The sequence below is a fragment of the Camelus ferus genome, chromosome 10 (assembly GCF_009834535.1).
Source record: "Camelus ferus isolate YT-003-E chromosome 10, BCGSAC_Cfer_1.0, whole genome shotgun sequence".
NCBI classification, from domain to species: domain Eukaryota; kingdom Metazoa; phylum Chordata; class Mammalia; order Artiodactyla; family Camelidae; genus Camelus; species Camelus ferus.
This window is the reverse complement of record NC_045705.1, coordinates 57,559,406-57,574,251: the sequence shown is the minus strand read 5'-3', so window position 1 is coordinate 57,574,251 and position 14,846 is coordinate 57,559,406. Positions and strand designations below refer to the sequence as shown.

General features: G+C 42.9%; 1 protein-coding gene and 1 long non-coding RNA gene across 6 annotated transcripts in view; one reads left to right on the top strand and one right to left on the bottom strand.

Moving 5' to 3' along the window:
* Positions 1-14,846, top strand: part of CLPB (caseinolytic mitochondrial matrix peptidase chaperone subunit B) — a 127,392-nt gene that overhangs the window by 48,598 nt on the left and 63,948 nt on the right. The gene's annotated exons all lie outside the window — the stretch shown is intronic.
* On the bottom strand, positions 376-6,552 carry LOC116666470. The gene is made up of 4 exons (XR_004323349.1): positions 6,227-6,552; positions 4,790-4,799; positions 1,654-1,657; positions 376-386 (listed from the first exon to the last, which is right to left on the bottom strand). It is a non-coding gene; the product is annotated as an uncharacterized LOC116666470 (long non-coding RNA).

Genomic DNA, 14,846 nt, shown 5'->3' with positions numbered 1-14,846 from the left:
TCCTTCCATCAAGCTCCCTTGCTGTGGTTCAGTCCTCCACAGAGCCTTCACTGTCCTTGGCAATGATTGCAACTTGCCCTCAGCTGTTCTGAATGTTTTCTAAATCTTGGCCCTGCATATGGTTATTTGAACTCTGATCTGCTCATATGTCTTTTCTCTCCTCATCAGCTGACAGTTCCATGTGCAGGCCATGACTTATGCCTCCTTGGATTTCCCATTGAGCTGGAGGAATCATGTTGACCTTGTTTCAAACAGAGGAGAATTTCATGAGTACCACACTTGCCTGGTGTTAGCAGCCTGATACGTGGGGACTCAGCTTATAGGCTGTCCTCTCCTCACTCAGACACAGCATTGCTACCCTCTCCGCTGTCTTCTGTTCAGACGTTCTCACCAAAAAAGCATTTGCTGGAAGGGCAGGGCCAGGTGGAAGGGAAGGGTTATTTGAGTGCCTTCTCATCTGCTCTTAGGGTCCTGACAGGACTCAGTAAGCATTTTCGATTTCACAGAATCTCAGAGCTGTGAAGCTATCTAGTCTAACCTCTGCTGTCACACAAGCCCCTACTCCTGCATTCAAGCTTTATACCTTTGTATTCTAATAGTTCAGCTTTCCAGCTTGATGCTTATTCATATTCAACATTCTAGATCAATGGTCTGCAAACTTTATCTGGAACGTGCCAGATGGTAAACATTTTAAGCTTCCTGGGCTAGTTGGTCTCAGTTGTGACTACCCAGCTTGGCCATTGTAGTGCAGGACACAAACAAGTATGCATGGATGTGTTCCAGTAAAACTTTATTAACAAAAATTGGCAGCAGGCTGGATTAGGCATGTAGGCTGTAGTTTGCCAACCCTGTTCTAGATAATTTTTTTTCTTTCTTTCTTTCCTTCCTTCCTTTATCTTTCTTTACTTTACTTTTCTTTCTTTCTTTTTTTTTTTTTTTTTTTTTTTGGTCAACCTCATCTGAATTTTTTTTTATTAACTCTTGAGCTAGTCAGCCTACATTCTAGGTAGGTAGGTAGGTAGACCACAAAAATGTTGGAACAGGCTAGTATATCACTCAAGAAATAAAGATGAAAGTGTTAGCTATCTCTTCTTATTTTGTATGACCTGCAAATTTAGTGAATAGGCTTTCTATGGATTCATTTATTTACTCAAAAATAATTTTTAAAAATTTTATTGATCATGTTCCTATCTAGCAGGCGCTGTTCTAGGTACTGGTGAGTTAGGCAGACAAGATCCCTGCCGTCCTTTACTTTAGAGGCTAGTGTTTGATTAAAAAGTTTACAAGGACTCTATTAAGTATAGAGCCCTGGAGCACATGACTAGGACAATTTAGAAGCATTATTCAGCAGTCACAACTGTAAATCCACCAGACTTTGTTCTTTTTTGGCTTCCATTTCTCCATCTTGTCCACAAAATTGTAAGAGATTTTCTCAGATTTCTTGTTAAAGTAAAAACATGTTTAACATTTGTCTTACTTTCTTACACAGTGACCCTTTCCCAAAAGGCAGTAGGTTATTCTGGCCTGGTTTCATCTTGTCCTTAGGGAACCCATTCTGGTGCCCAGTAAGCACCTAAGTCTTTAAAAACCATTAAAAATAAATAATTCTTGATTTAAATAATAAATTTTGTCAACAGTCATTGACAAACACACTGCTCTGTGGCTTGCAAGATCTACCTCTCTCAGTAGCTTTTCCCCCTTTTTTTTTCAATTTCAGACTACCTTTGCTGGCCACAGTTTTCTGGCAGCTTATCTGATTTTACCTGGTCTATCAGTTTGGATGTACTCTGCTATCTGGCTTCATGTGCTCTGCTTTCTGACTCTGGGCCTGGAGAGTGACAGTCCTTTAAAATCATCTCAGGGTTCTCCTCTCCTTACCAGCCTAATAAGCCTTTAGCTCCTTCTTAAACATATTTTTTCTCCTTTTTCTATATAAAGATACCTTATTCATTCATCTGTTCAACCAGTATTTATTGATTGCCCACTGTATGTCAGGCACTGTACCCAGCTCTAGATCATTTTCATTGATGAAGTAGAAACAAAAGAATCCTGTGGTTCTTTGGATTGGACTGACTTTTTCACAGGAAGCTGCCTGACTTGCGGAGATGTGTGAGGAGGTTAAGTTGAAAAAGAGATGCAAGTTCCTTTCCCAGAGTACGTGTAGGCAAATTCACAAGCACAGAAGAGTCCATCAGTATTAGAACATAGAGTCAGTTCCAAAGTCCATCAAGTTCACTAAATTTCTAATAGATATTTCTGTGGGACTCAGCCTATGCTCAGTACTGAAGGGAAGTGTGACTTCTAGTTTGTGACCTTGGCATGACTTCCCTAAAGCCCAGTAATATATTCCTTGTCTGCCTTATCAGTATTGCTGTGAAGATGCAGAGGTAAAGTATGTGATGTGTGAATTGTGAAATACTCTACAGTTGTAGTTGCTTATTAGTTTTGTTTATTTATGATTCAGCTGTAGTTACTGAGTGTCAGGCACTCTGCCAGATGCTGGGAATAAATAAATAAAAATGAACATGGTCTAGCCCCTTACAGTGCTCCCAGTCAAATAAAAAGACAGACCAAGAATAGACACCGCAGTGTAGGATGATAAATGCAAAGGTAGTCAGATGTACAAAAGATATAGGAGCACTGATATAGGTAGTGATGCCCTCTACCTGAGGGCAGGCGGGTGTCTGGGAAGTATCACAGGATAAGTGACTTTGAATTGGGTCTTAAGGATGAGTCAGAGGCTGCCAGGCAGACTAAGAGGGATGGACTTTCCAGGCAGAAGGAACTACACATGCAGAGACATGGGGTAGGTGACAGCAGGTGGAATTACCTGCCATGGTGCTGAGGAGAACAGCAGGAAGTAAGGCCTGAGAGCTCCCTCTCAATTGAGGGGAATGCTCAATTTACATTTGCATTTTAGGTGAACCATTCTGATTGGGAAAGAATGGTCCCATGAATTGAAGGGAAAGATAAGCAATGGTTCTTGATGTTTTAGGGATGATGGACACCTTTGAGAATTGGATGAGAAGCTATGCTCTTCTTCGTCAAAATGCACTTCTGATTTCTGGGGATTCCTAAAAGAGATCTTTGCAACTGGAGAAAATAGATGTTAGGAAAATATTAGGAAGTGGATGAGTATTCAGTGGAATGTGGGAATCGATGGAAAAGGAGTGCCCGTCTGTCACCTTGGTTTCTGCTTTGGTTGAACCGTTGGATGTGTGGGTCTGGAGCACAAAGGAGAAGCCTGGCAGGAGATGGGGATTTGGGAGTCACCAGCATCTTATTGGTAGTTAAAACAATGGATGTGACTGAAATGCTCAAGGAAAGGAGTTAAAGTGAGGGGATGGGAGGATAAGTCCCTCACTCAGGGTACCAGCATTTAAGTTGTGAGGAGGAAAGAAGGATCCAGGCAGAGACCAAAAGGGATGGAGAGGTTGCCGGGCTTTCTCTCAGAGAGGCTCTGTATCTGTTCTGCCTGCTCAGAATGGGCACAACGTAGAGAGGAAAGAAACCTCTTTGCTGAGACTTTGTCATCGGTTGCCTCGTTGAAGTATGTCTCCTGTTTTGCCTATGGTATTGCTCTAGCAAGAAGCCTGCTCAGTTGGCACATTACAGTATCTTCCACCCTTGTCAAGGCTGGTGTTTCTGGGTAGAGGGCAGGTCTGCTGGTGCAGGTGACATGGGGATGCTTGACCTTATTAGCCTGACTGTTCTGTCCATTCTCTCCAGCCCTCAGAGTGGCATCTTCAAAGGCACAGTGGTGTCCTGGAGAAAGGTCAGGTTTTGGTGCCAGGAAGTCATGGTTCATCTAAGTTTTGTCACTTAACCAGCTGTGTGAAGCAAGTGGCTTGAGGTTCTTGAATTTCAGTTTTCTCATCTGTAACATAAGGATAACAATACCCATCTTAAAGGGTTGTTTGGTGACATGTGGTGAAGAATTTCTCTATGGAGTTGGGTCTTGGCTCAGTGTAAGGCAGGAAACCTGCCTTGGAGATACTGAGCAAGTCACCACTCAAGGGGCACTGACGGTGCTGTCTGCCCATCAGGGATTCTGTAAAGGGTCATTAGATTATATGGCCTCCCAGGTTCCTGTCAGCCATGTGATTTCTAAGGCTCTAGAAACTTTGTGCTCACCATCAGAGCAAGTTATTTACTAAGAAGAAATATGGTTTGAGCTGGGCTTTGGAGAGTGAATAAAAGATATTCTAAGCAGGGACACAGGTTGAGCAAAGGCACACAAGGGGGATGCGTGGAGGGGAGCTCAGAGATCACAGCTGCTTCTCTGTCAGATCATTCCCTGACCTTGACCACATTCCATTCAGTGCCTTGAGCCCCACCCATTCCCACTCTAGGAGAGTTCCACTTGTGGCTGTCTGATGGGTGGTGGGCCCCAGTCCTCAGATGGAGGAGGCAATAAATTAATGGTAACAGTAAACAAGTTGCCCAGCTGGGGATGCCGCTGGCTGCTTGCAAGTAACTGTTATAAACATTGGGTGTCTGGGGCTGTCAGAAATGCAAGAAAGCATTAGGAGTGCCTCTCATGTGCACAATTAAAACAATAAAACACAGCAGAAACGTGGCCAGAGCAGGCTATAAGTCAGCTTCTCTTCTCAGTTCCAAGTGGCAGCTGAATAAAGATGAGTTGTGCAGAAGCTGGGTTGGCATAGGGCCCTTCTGTGGGTAGAGGGCCTGGCTTGCCCAGCTGGACCTGCCAAAGACAACATCACCAGCTGGGTGGCCCTCTTCCCACAGCCCCAGGGGCCGCAGGTCCTGGCCTGCTCCAGCTGACCTCCCCATCTCTGTGTCTTCAGATGGGGGACAGGACGATGCAAGCTGGTACATCACAAACCAGTGGACAAGTGCCCTGGAGTTCAGGAGATGGCTAAGAGTCCCCACTGGCGGTAATGGAACTGCTCTCTATAATATTTCTCCCCCTCGCCAGGACATGCTAAGGAGTAGTCTTATCCTAGCTCATCTATCTAATGTAAGTTAACACCCAGCACCCACTGCATGCCCAGCCCTACACAGGCACAACAGAGAGGTGTGCCCTTGGAGATGCAAACTCCAATGGGAGTAGTAAGGCTCCTAAGGACATAAAAGAGAGCTTCTTAAAACAAATTCCTGTCCCTGCCCCTGAGATTCTGATTTAGTATGTCTGGGGTGGGACCTGAGATTTTGTATTTCTAACAGACTTCCACTCTTTGAGTAGCATGACCTAGGCTACTTGTGCTTGAACTGCTTTAAAAAACTCAACTGGACCTTCTCCTCTCTAGAAAAGACCTTATTTTGCCACTTTAAGTTTCATTCCTAGAGAGTCTGTGTGTTTAAGCCGTGGTATTATGGGTGTACAGAACACTTTATAGCTGTGACACCTGGAACAATTTTCTGTACCTGGAGGCTCTGTCTCTTTATTTGTAAAAAAAAAATAAAGGTTATTGCGAGAGTTAAAGGTAGTATATTTAGCCCTAGCCTAAAACTTGGAACATAGAAGGAATTCCATTAATGTAAATTTCTGTTTTTACACATCATTGTTACCCTTGTTGGGTATTGGCTATTATGGAATTTCATTGAGAGTCTTTGACACAGCTTCCAAATGCTTTTCAGTGGTAGCAAACTATTATCTGCAAAGAGCCAAACATTATTTCAGAGTCTAAGGAATGACTTGGCCATCACCTGACTGTGTGATCTTGGGTGATTCTTTTTACCTCTCTGAGCTTTGATTTTTCTCATCTGAGAGAATAATATTTTTTACACCATAGGCTTATTGTAAAGATCAAATTGGAGTACTTACGAAATTTTTGAGAAAATACAAGATATCACGCACATGTAAAATGCTAGCAAGAACAGCAATTAATAAAGAATGAAGACATGACCAAGACAATGTTTGACAAGGGTCCAGTCAGAGGTACAGGTAACAAAGACTATCAGAGGAAGCTCAGGGAAGAGAATCTCTAGCTGAAGCATCAGGAAATAAAATGGGATTTGAGCCTTGAAGTATAAGAAAATTTTATGGAGGGGCCTGTAAGTGGGTATGATTGGATGTGATTCAGAGAAGGGGATATGTTATGTCCAAAACATTCAGAGCTAGGAAGCAGAAAAAATATGTTTCAGGGCTGCAAGTAAACTTGTTAGGCTGAAACATCCATGCATCAGAAGATTCATTTTAGAGGGTAATAAGCAGTAAAGGTGTAGTTAGTAGATTGGGGCCAGATAAGGATGCTTCGACGTTATCCTTTAGGCAGAGTAGTCTTGAAGGTCTTAGAGGAGATGGTACTGCAGGAACTGATTCCTTCCGGGGTGGAAAAGGGGGAGATGATAATAAGATGATGATGATGATGATGATGATGATGGATGGTGGTGGTGGTGGTGGTGGTGGTGGTGGTGGTGGTGATGATGATGATGATGATGATGATGATGATAGCTACAGCAGCAGGTAACATTTATTGACACTGTGTGCTCACAGCAACCTCATAATGTAAGCACTAAAGGAAACTGAGGCAGAGAGATGATGTCAAATGCCAGCAGAACTGCTGTTGAAGAGAACCTAGCAGCCATATCAGCCTGTATGCACTCCACACTTAGCTCAACAATTCCAGCTTGTCCAGGGTCTTGGAAGACTTGGGAATCTGCCATGCCAAAAATTGTTTGGGCAAGTTATTATTTTTAATAATGTCCCTGCCTCTTCCTCATCATTGTCAGAGTCTTGTCACACCTCCAGCACCAGTGGTTCTACATGTCATTTCTCAGCAGTCTCAGCCACTATAGAGTCACTAGGATGAGCAATGCAATGTCCATCCATCAGGCCTTTTGGCCAACTTCAAGATTAAGTGTATCAGGCAGTTAGGTTAATTGTTTCCATCCTTTTAGCCCTCCAAACCTGTATATACATTTGACTAGGAGAGGGAGATAGACTAGTTGACATGTTTTATTAAAAAGAATAAATTTGATGCATTTATAAAAATAAGAAACAAACTGGGATGGGGTGGCAAAGAATTAGTCTTGTGATTTTTAACTGATTTACATATTCTGTGTATAAATATTTTTTCATCAAAAGTTCCAAATCAGGGATGAGTCCCACACACCACACAAAATATATTAGAGACATTTATATGGATAGCAGGAAGGGAGACAGAGGGCTGAAATTTTCCAGGCACCCAGTGATTGATGGGGGCTGAGGCTCCCCCTGACGCTTTATTGAGTTTCCGATGATTATCTCTCGCTGAGACATTTTTTACAGATGACGGTCGAGCTGTCACAATGGACCATGGGGGAAAAAACCCAACAATAATAACACTTTAATCTTTTTACTGCACTGCTCCCTAGTATCTCAGATTCATCTTCCCTGACGCACGCAGTTCATTATTCTGCCCCTCCCTGGATGGGAGATAAAAGAAAATAAATACATATGTAGACACACTTACCCACATACATACACACACACGGAGTGTATATAAGAGACCACCCCAGGACGAGAGAGGGGCAGAATTTATTGTTCTTTTTGCAAGTGTTGAGGTTTATTAGTAGGGATGCTGGGTTGGCTTGGAATTGGCTATTAATTACAGCATTTTGTATTTGTTTTTTATTGCGAGTTTTTAACATCTTGAAGAAAAGTCAGAGGGAAAGACACGCTGGTGTAGAGATGGGGAGCACAGAGGGACCAAGTTTGGCCAACCAAATAGCATGGCTGGCTGAGAAGCAGAGAGGGCAGGCTCCTTCCTCTTATTGCCAGAGAATCCCTGGGCCTGAAAGACTCCTGCTTTGGTTAGGATCGAGATCAGGGTAGGGGAGTGAGGAGAAGGTGAGCTCAGGCTAATTTTGGACAAATCAAAGGGACTGTAGATCCCTGTGAGCTGTGTTACCTGTCTGAGAGTTAGGAGAGGTGGGAGGTGGTAGAGGTTCAGACGGAGTGTTGATGGGTCTATAGATAACAGAGTAACAGATTATTAAGAGTTTACCCCACTCTTTGCATTTGATGGTGTGCAGGTGAGACATGGGTTCTGGAAAGCTCTACCTGAGTCTGCAGTCCGAGGAGGGTCCTGGGCCAGAGAGGTTGCCACACTGAACATCTGAGGCCACAAGCAGGGTCAGCAGCCTATCAGCTTACGCTTCCAGACCAACCTTCCTGCTCTCCTCTTTCCCTTTCACGGGGGGTGAGAGAAGATGGGCTCGGGGGTCTCTATGGGAAGGCTGCCCTTGATGTGTCTCCGATAGAATAAGTGCTAACCCAGTCTTCTTTTTAATTCATCAAACCTTCCTGAGCTCCTACTGTGTGCCAGCTTCCATGCTGTACTATGATAAAGTATAATGAGGTGAGCAGGGTCCTGTTCTTAAGGAGAAACCTTCCAGTCTGTGGGCAGAGAGCATGGTGTCTGTGAGAACCATTTTTAAGCAGAGTCTAGTCCTCTCCAGGCATAGGCCAGCCTAGATGACCATTCTCTAGATGAAAGATAAAGAAATCTATCAGACAGTGTCTGTCCTTCATAAACGTGTTTTCTGCTTGGGGAAACAAGATTAACATCCATTCACTAAAGAAATATTTACCAAACACCTGCCATATTCAAGAGTGTTACACATGAAGCAATCTGAGAACACAAAAGATTATGTGAAAGAAAGTGTTAACTAATTTGATGTGGACTAGACGGTAGTAGAATGCAGAGAGGAAAGGGAGATCAGTAAAAATCAGGCTTCTTGAGTTGTAAAGAGTGGGTAAAACATAGATAAACGAAAGGAAGAAATCGTGAAGCCGTGTACTTGCATAGAGAAGAGAGTAAAAACCTCAGCATTGAACAGACCTGTTCAGTCATTAACTACTCATAGTCCCTGAAACAAGCTAACCTCTAAATGGCAGCTTCTTCGTTTAGTGAATAGGAATAATAACAGCCTAGTATGAGTCTTGTGAGGAAAATAGTTGTAAAGTTCCTAGCACAGTATCTGGTACAGAGTAAATGCTCAGGAAATGGAGACCATTATTTTTTTTATTACTCCAAGAGTTATATATTTATTTATCTGAGTATTGGAGAAAGACTGATAATATTAGCCTTCAAGACTCACCTGTGACCCTCCATCGAGTATGAAATGGGCTCTCTGCAATGAGCCTGACATTCTACCTTGTTAGCATGAGAGGTGATTCTGGCCTTAATTAGAGTGGCATTAGGTAGAGGAAATGGCACAATAATAAATTTATTACCATTTATTATATCCTTACTACATGCCAGGAAGTGTGCTCTGTCCCTTATATAGATTTTTAATATAACAACTTTACTAAGATTTAATTCACATTCTAAACAGTTCGCTTTATTTAAAGTGTTTAATTCAGTGGCTTATAGTATATTCACAGGGTTTTGACACCATCACCACAATCAATTTTAGAACATTTCTGTCACCCCATAAAGAAACCCCATACCCATTATCAGTCATTCTCCACTTCTCTCAACTCTCCCTTGCCTTAGACAATCACTAATCTACCTTCTGTTTCCATAGGTTTGCCTATTCTGGACACTTCATACAAATGGAATCATGCAATATATGATCTATTGTGACTGAGTTCTTTGACTTGGCGTATTTTCAAGGTTCATCCATGATGTAGCATCTATCAGTACTTCATTCCTTATTCATAGCTGAACAATATTTCATTGATGGCTATACCACATTCAGTTTATCCATGTATCAGTTGAGAGACATTTCAGTTATTTCAGCTTTTGACTATTATGAACAATGCTGCTATAAATGTTCGAGTGCAAGTTCTTGTGTGAACATAATGTTTTCACTTTTCTTGGGTTTATACCTAGGAGTAGAATTGCTGGGTCATATAGTAACCATATGTTTAACCTTTTGAGAAACTACCAGACTGTTTTCCCAAGAGGCTGCACCATTTTACATTTACCCCCAGCCCTGTATGAAGGTTTCAGATTCTCCACATCCTTGCCAACGCGTTATTGCCTGTGTTTTTGACTTTTGCCATCCTAGTGGATGTGAAGTGGTTTTTCATTGTGGTTTTGATTTGTATTTCCCTGTTGGCTAATGATGTTGAACATCTTTTCATGTGGTTTTAGGCCATTTGTATATCGTCTTTGGAGAAATATCTACTCAGATCCTTTGTCCATTTTTTTTCCTTTGTCCGTCTTTGAATAGGGTTTGCCATTGAATCTTGTGAAGTAGGTGATGATATCTATTTCACAGATGAGAAAACAGATTCTCAGAGATGTTAAGTAACTTGATCAAAGTTATACAGTGAATTTTGCTTCCCAGTCTGACTCTGGCCTTCATGCTCTTTCTAATACACAATGCTGCCTACTGAGGATTCATGGTAGGATCACCAGGGGGTAGGATCATCATAGAGGGTCTCACCAACAGGAAGGGAGGAGTTGAAATTCTATTTGGAGACATTAACTAGGGCTAGATAGGAGAGCCTCTGAAAGTCAAACAGAGGAATATGGATACATTACGGGTTCCTAGACAGAGGAGGACATGTTAATTTGAAAATCGCCATATCCTAGGTGTGATCATTTCCTGTAGGAAGGACCCTCAAAGACCAGATCCTCAGAGGTTATCCTTGTGTTTGTCAGGTTAGTCATAGAGTTTCCCTCTCATGCAGACATGCTCTCATCTGTAAAGGCACTGCTAGATGCTGCATGCCATTAGATGGCACAAGTTCCTGGGCGTGGCAGGTAGAGGCTGAGCCTGACAGAAAGACTCTTAGCTAGAGTTGCCTCTCCTCCCCACAGGTCAGCGGTAGTAAAGCTTTTATTATCCAGAGACCACCCACCCTGCCTTACACACCTTTCTTCAGTCTCCCCCATAGACTCAGTAATATGAGGATAGGAGCCATGTCACATTAACTTCTGCATCCTCAGTGCCTAATCCAAGGGAGAAAGTAGATTGGTAAATGTTTTTGGAAATGTTTTTAAAAACCTATTATCAAATTTGATTCTCATGTTTAAATATTTAGTATTCCTCAAATCTTTGCTTGTCATACCCATTTTACAGATTGGAGAATTTAGTAAGTGGCAGAGCTAAGATTCAGGAGTGTATGACGCTTTTACCTTAAATCACTGTTTCTCACTATGGGAGTCAGTGTATTTTTTTGCAGTTTCAGCAGTTTCAGAGTGGCTAGGGCTATGGGAAGGACTTCAGAGACTACTTTCACCTCTGCTGACTCCTTGGCTCTGCTGAGTCTGGGGAATCTTGCGGGGTGTATGTCAGTTGCACACCTGCCATGACATCCCAGCATAGACTTTGCAACATCAAAAAGCAGAAGTGGGAGCAGAAGGGTGACAGAGTGATGCTGTCATTCTCCCTGTGGTCACAGGGTGAAGGGACAGGAATGACTGGCTTGGAGGGAAAGCAGGAGCGTGAGCCCATCTCACCCTGTGTTGGAGGCAGACTGGTAGATATCTTTGTTGGGAAGGGAACAGTTCAATGACTGAAGACCAGCTGTAAACTTGGGGCCTCAAAAGACCACCATGGTGGCCAGCTGGTGAGCCAGCCTTGAACGAGTCACTTTAGCTTCTGCGGGTTTGCCTCCTGTTCCTCAGTGAGCGTGGGTAAGAATGTGAGGGCATGTGTCATACCTCTCCCACAGCTCCTTTCCACATTCAGCTGCTTTTTTTTTTTTTTTTTTTTTTTTTTTGGATAGAGAAGAGTATGAGCTCTGAAGATCTGGAGGTTTCAGCAAGGTCTCCTGGGACAGGGCTTCTAAAACTGAGCGGTGTGGGGAAAAGCACTTACTGCTAAGAGCACAAAACGGGCCTAGCTGACCTGGACTGGGTCCTCCTCCACTGCTGACTGACCATGGCACTCTACTGAACTTCAACTTCCTCATCTATAAAATGGGGAGAGTGAACGTCCACCTCACAAGGTTATTCTGAAATAAATAAGTGAAGTGCTTTATAGATAATTACGCACAACTCAGTTCCGAGGAGTGTTCCATGGAACACCAGTACTGCAGGATTTTAACCAGGGTTGAGTGGAAAGAGGCTGTCAAACATGAAACTGCTGAGTAATGCCAACTTAAATAGATGGTTCTTACTCAGAACCATGCTTTTCAGAGTGGAACAGTGTATGCAGAATTCCCCAAGCCTCTCTTCACAGAGAGAATGCACTTTTGGAAGCATAAGACTAGACAGTAAGGATAATAGCTGACGTTGACTAAGAGGTACTGTTAGGCCCTGTTCCAAGCCCCTTAACTCACAGTGTCTCATTTAATCCTTACCATATCCCACGAGAGGGCACTATTATCATCTCCACTGACAGATAAAAAAACTTGGCACAGAGAGGTTAGGTAAGTTACCCAAGATTATACAGTCAGTAAATTCAGAACTGGGAGCTAAACACACATGGTCTTACTCCAGAGCTCACTTTACTTAACAGCCACACTGTACTACCTCTGCTAAATACTATTCACTGGCATCATCATCATTATTATTGTTGTTGTTGTTATTACTATTATTATAAAAAAAAAAGGTAATATTGGGACCTTATTTATGTATTATGTGTTCATTTGCTGATTCAACAAGTAAGCTGTTAAGCACATATTTGTGGCCAGGCACGGTTCTGGGCACTGGGGATCAGCTGTGGGGAAGACAGTCACAGTCACATTTCCTGTCCTCATTGCACTTTTGGTCTAGTGGGGAACATAATCAAGTAAACAGGTGATTGCATTGGAATGTAATAAGTACCATAGTTGGGAGATGCTCAAAATGCTAGGGGAGCTCTATGGAGGAATAACTACTTAGCAAGAATCACTGGAGGAAGTGACTTTTGATCAGAGGCCTAAAAGTGAATTGGAGTTAACCAACTAAAGGCATGGGAGAGCAGAAAATGTTCCAGGCAGTGGAATAGTATTTACAAAAGCTCAGAGGCAAGAAAGAACATTAGGAACAGGATGATGAGAAATGAGACCCCAGAGGGGAACAGGGGCCTTCTTCATGTACGTTCCTTATTAGCTGGGCTGTGGCACTGCTACTCCACTGATGTTTGTCCCTGAACCAAATAGCCTAGCTGTGTCCCTTGAGTTGATCTGCTTTTTATGGTAACATTATAGCTCTGTCTTGTGCTCATGATACAGTGTTATAATAATTCATCCGTTCAGAGGTCTCATTCTTGAATTAGACTGTTAACTTCTTAGAGTCAAGAACTGTGTCTTATTCATTAGAGTATCTCCAGAAGCTATCACTGTGCATTGGTGTTCATTAAATGCTGTTTGTTGAATGAATATTTTCTTTGTAAAATGGATTATACCTTTCCTGCTTTCTTGAGCCAGCTATCAGTTTTCCTCAGGTTCATCATTATATCCAGCAGTTAATGTCCTTTGTGGCAATTCACTGGTGCCTGAGGGATTCTTGTGGTGCTGAATTCTGTGAGTTCCTCTTTCGGCTTTTTATTGTGCTTTTCTTTTCCCGCCCTGCCTGGACAGCAGCTGATTGTAATCAGTGTGCTTGATTCTGAAGCCTCTTCCCCAGCCTTGTTGGTTGCTTCTAATCTGCAGTGAGCTGGGAACGAGATCCATTACCATGATTTGATAAGGCTCTTCGTGACTAAGAGTTAATCTCTGAGTTAGGTCCTTAAAGGGCTCTCTTTGTGAGAAAAATGCAGATGCCATTGCAAATGGGCTACTCAGAGGCCCTCTTCCTGTGTTCCCTGCTCCAGGAAAGGTCTGATAACACTCTAGGGGTGGCGGTCATCAGTTTGGAGAGCCTCTGGTGCAGAAGAGTTGATGAACCATTGATTCACTAGACCATAAGAAAGTGTGGTCTGTTTTCCAGTTACACACTCCACCTACTTCATTTTGACCAGACATTTGAACTGCTTCCACCTGAGCTAGCTTATCCAGGTGCCAGCTACAAACCTCAGGCCAGCCTCTAATAGGGAAAGTTCCACAGAGAGTGTGCTGGCACCTACACTTGAGCAGGGAAAGAAAAGGGAGTAGGAGCCAAGGCTGGGACCAGAATATCTGGGCTCTGGGCTGATTCCCTCTTGCAAAATGAGGATGGTAGCATGATATGATGGAAAAAAAGAGTGAGGACTCTGGGTTCTAATCCTCACTCAACCATTTATTAGCTATGTGACTTCTGTGCTTCAGTTTTCCATCTATAAAATGTGAATTATAATACCTACTATATAAGGTAGTTAAGGGAATTAAGTAGTTTAATTGTGTGAAGTGACCATGCCAGCCAAAGTAGCGGAAGGTCAGTAAGTTAAATCTGTTAGGATTAGGAAGAGGCATGACAGTCTTCTGGCTTTGGGGACTTTTTAAATAGGAAGTTTGTTTTGCAGGAGGGGAAAATGCATAGACTGCATTCCAAGATCACTTGGAAAAGAATGGTTTAAGAGTTGTCTGTTGCTCTTGACTATATAGGCAAGGTTACCTCTTGACTGAATTACATCCCTTTATCCAGTGGGAGGTAGGAGAAGCCTGCCCTCTGCAGGCCCTGTGCCATGGACTAGGGGAGAAGCAGTTACAGGTAGGTAGGACCCAAATTCCTCCCCCAACAAACTAAGCTCAGGAGGGAATGTAAAACAAGTACTCCAATAATTTTTACATGAGGCAAAAGGAAACCCCATCACCTGAGCAGAATAGATATTGTTCTACGGGGTCTCGGTTCCCAAAGCCCCAGAAGTAGGGTAGTAGCCTTCCCCCCTAGTTATTGTCCAAACCAGGACTGTCCAGGACAGTAGGCATAAACCAGGACTGTCCCAGGTGAACAGGGACATGTGTGGTCACCCAATCCACAGGGTCCTGTAAAGTGATAGAACTGGTTTTAGGTTCCTTTGTATCAGTTTGAAAAAAGAGAGTCACTAGTATTAGCACTAGAGTGAACCTGAGGGGTTTTGATTCTTTGACCACA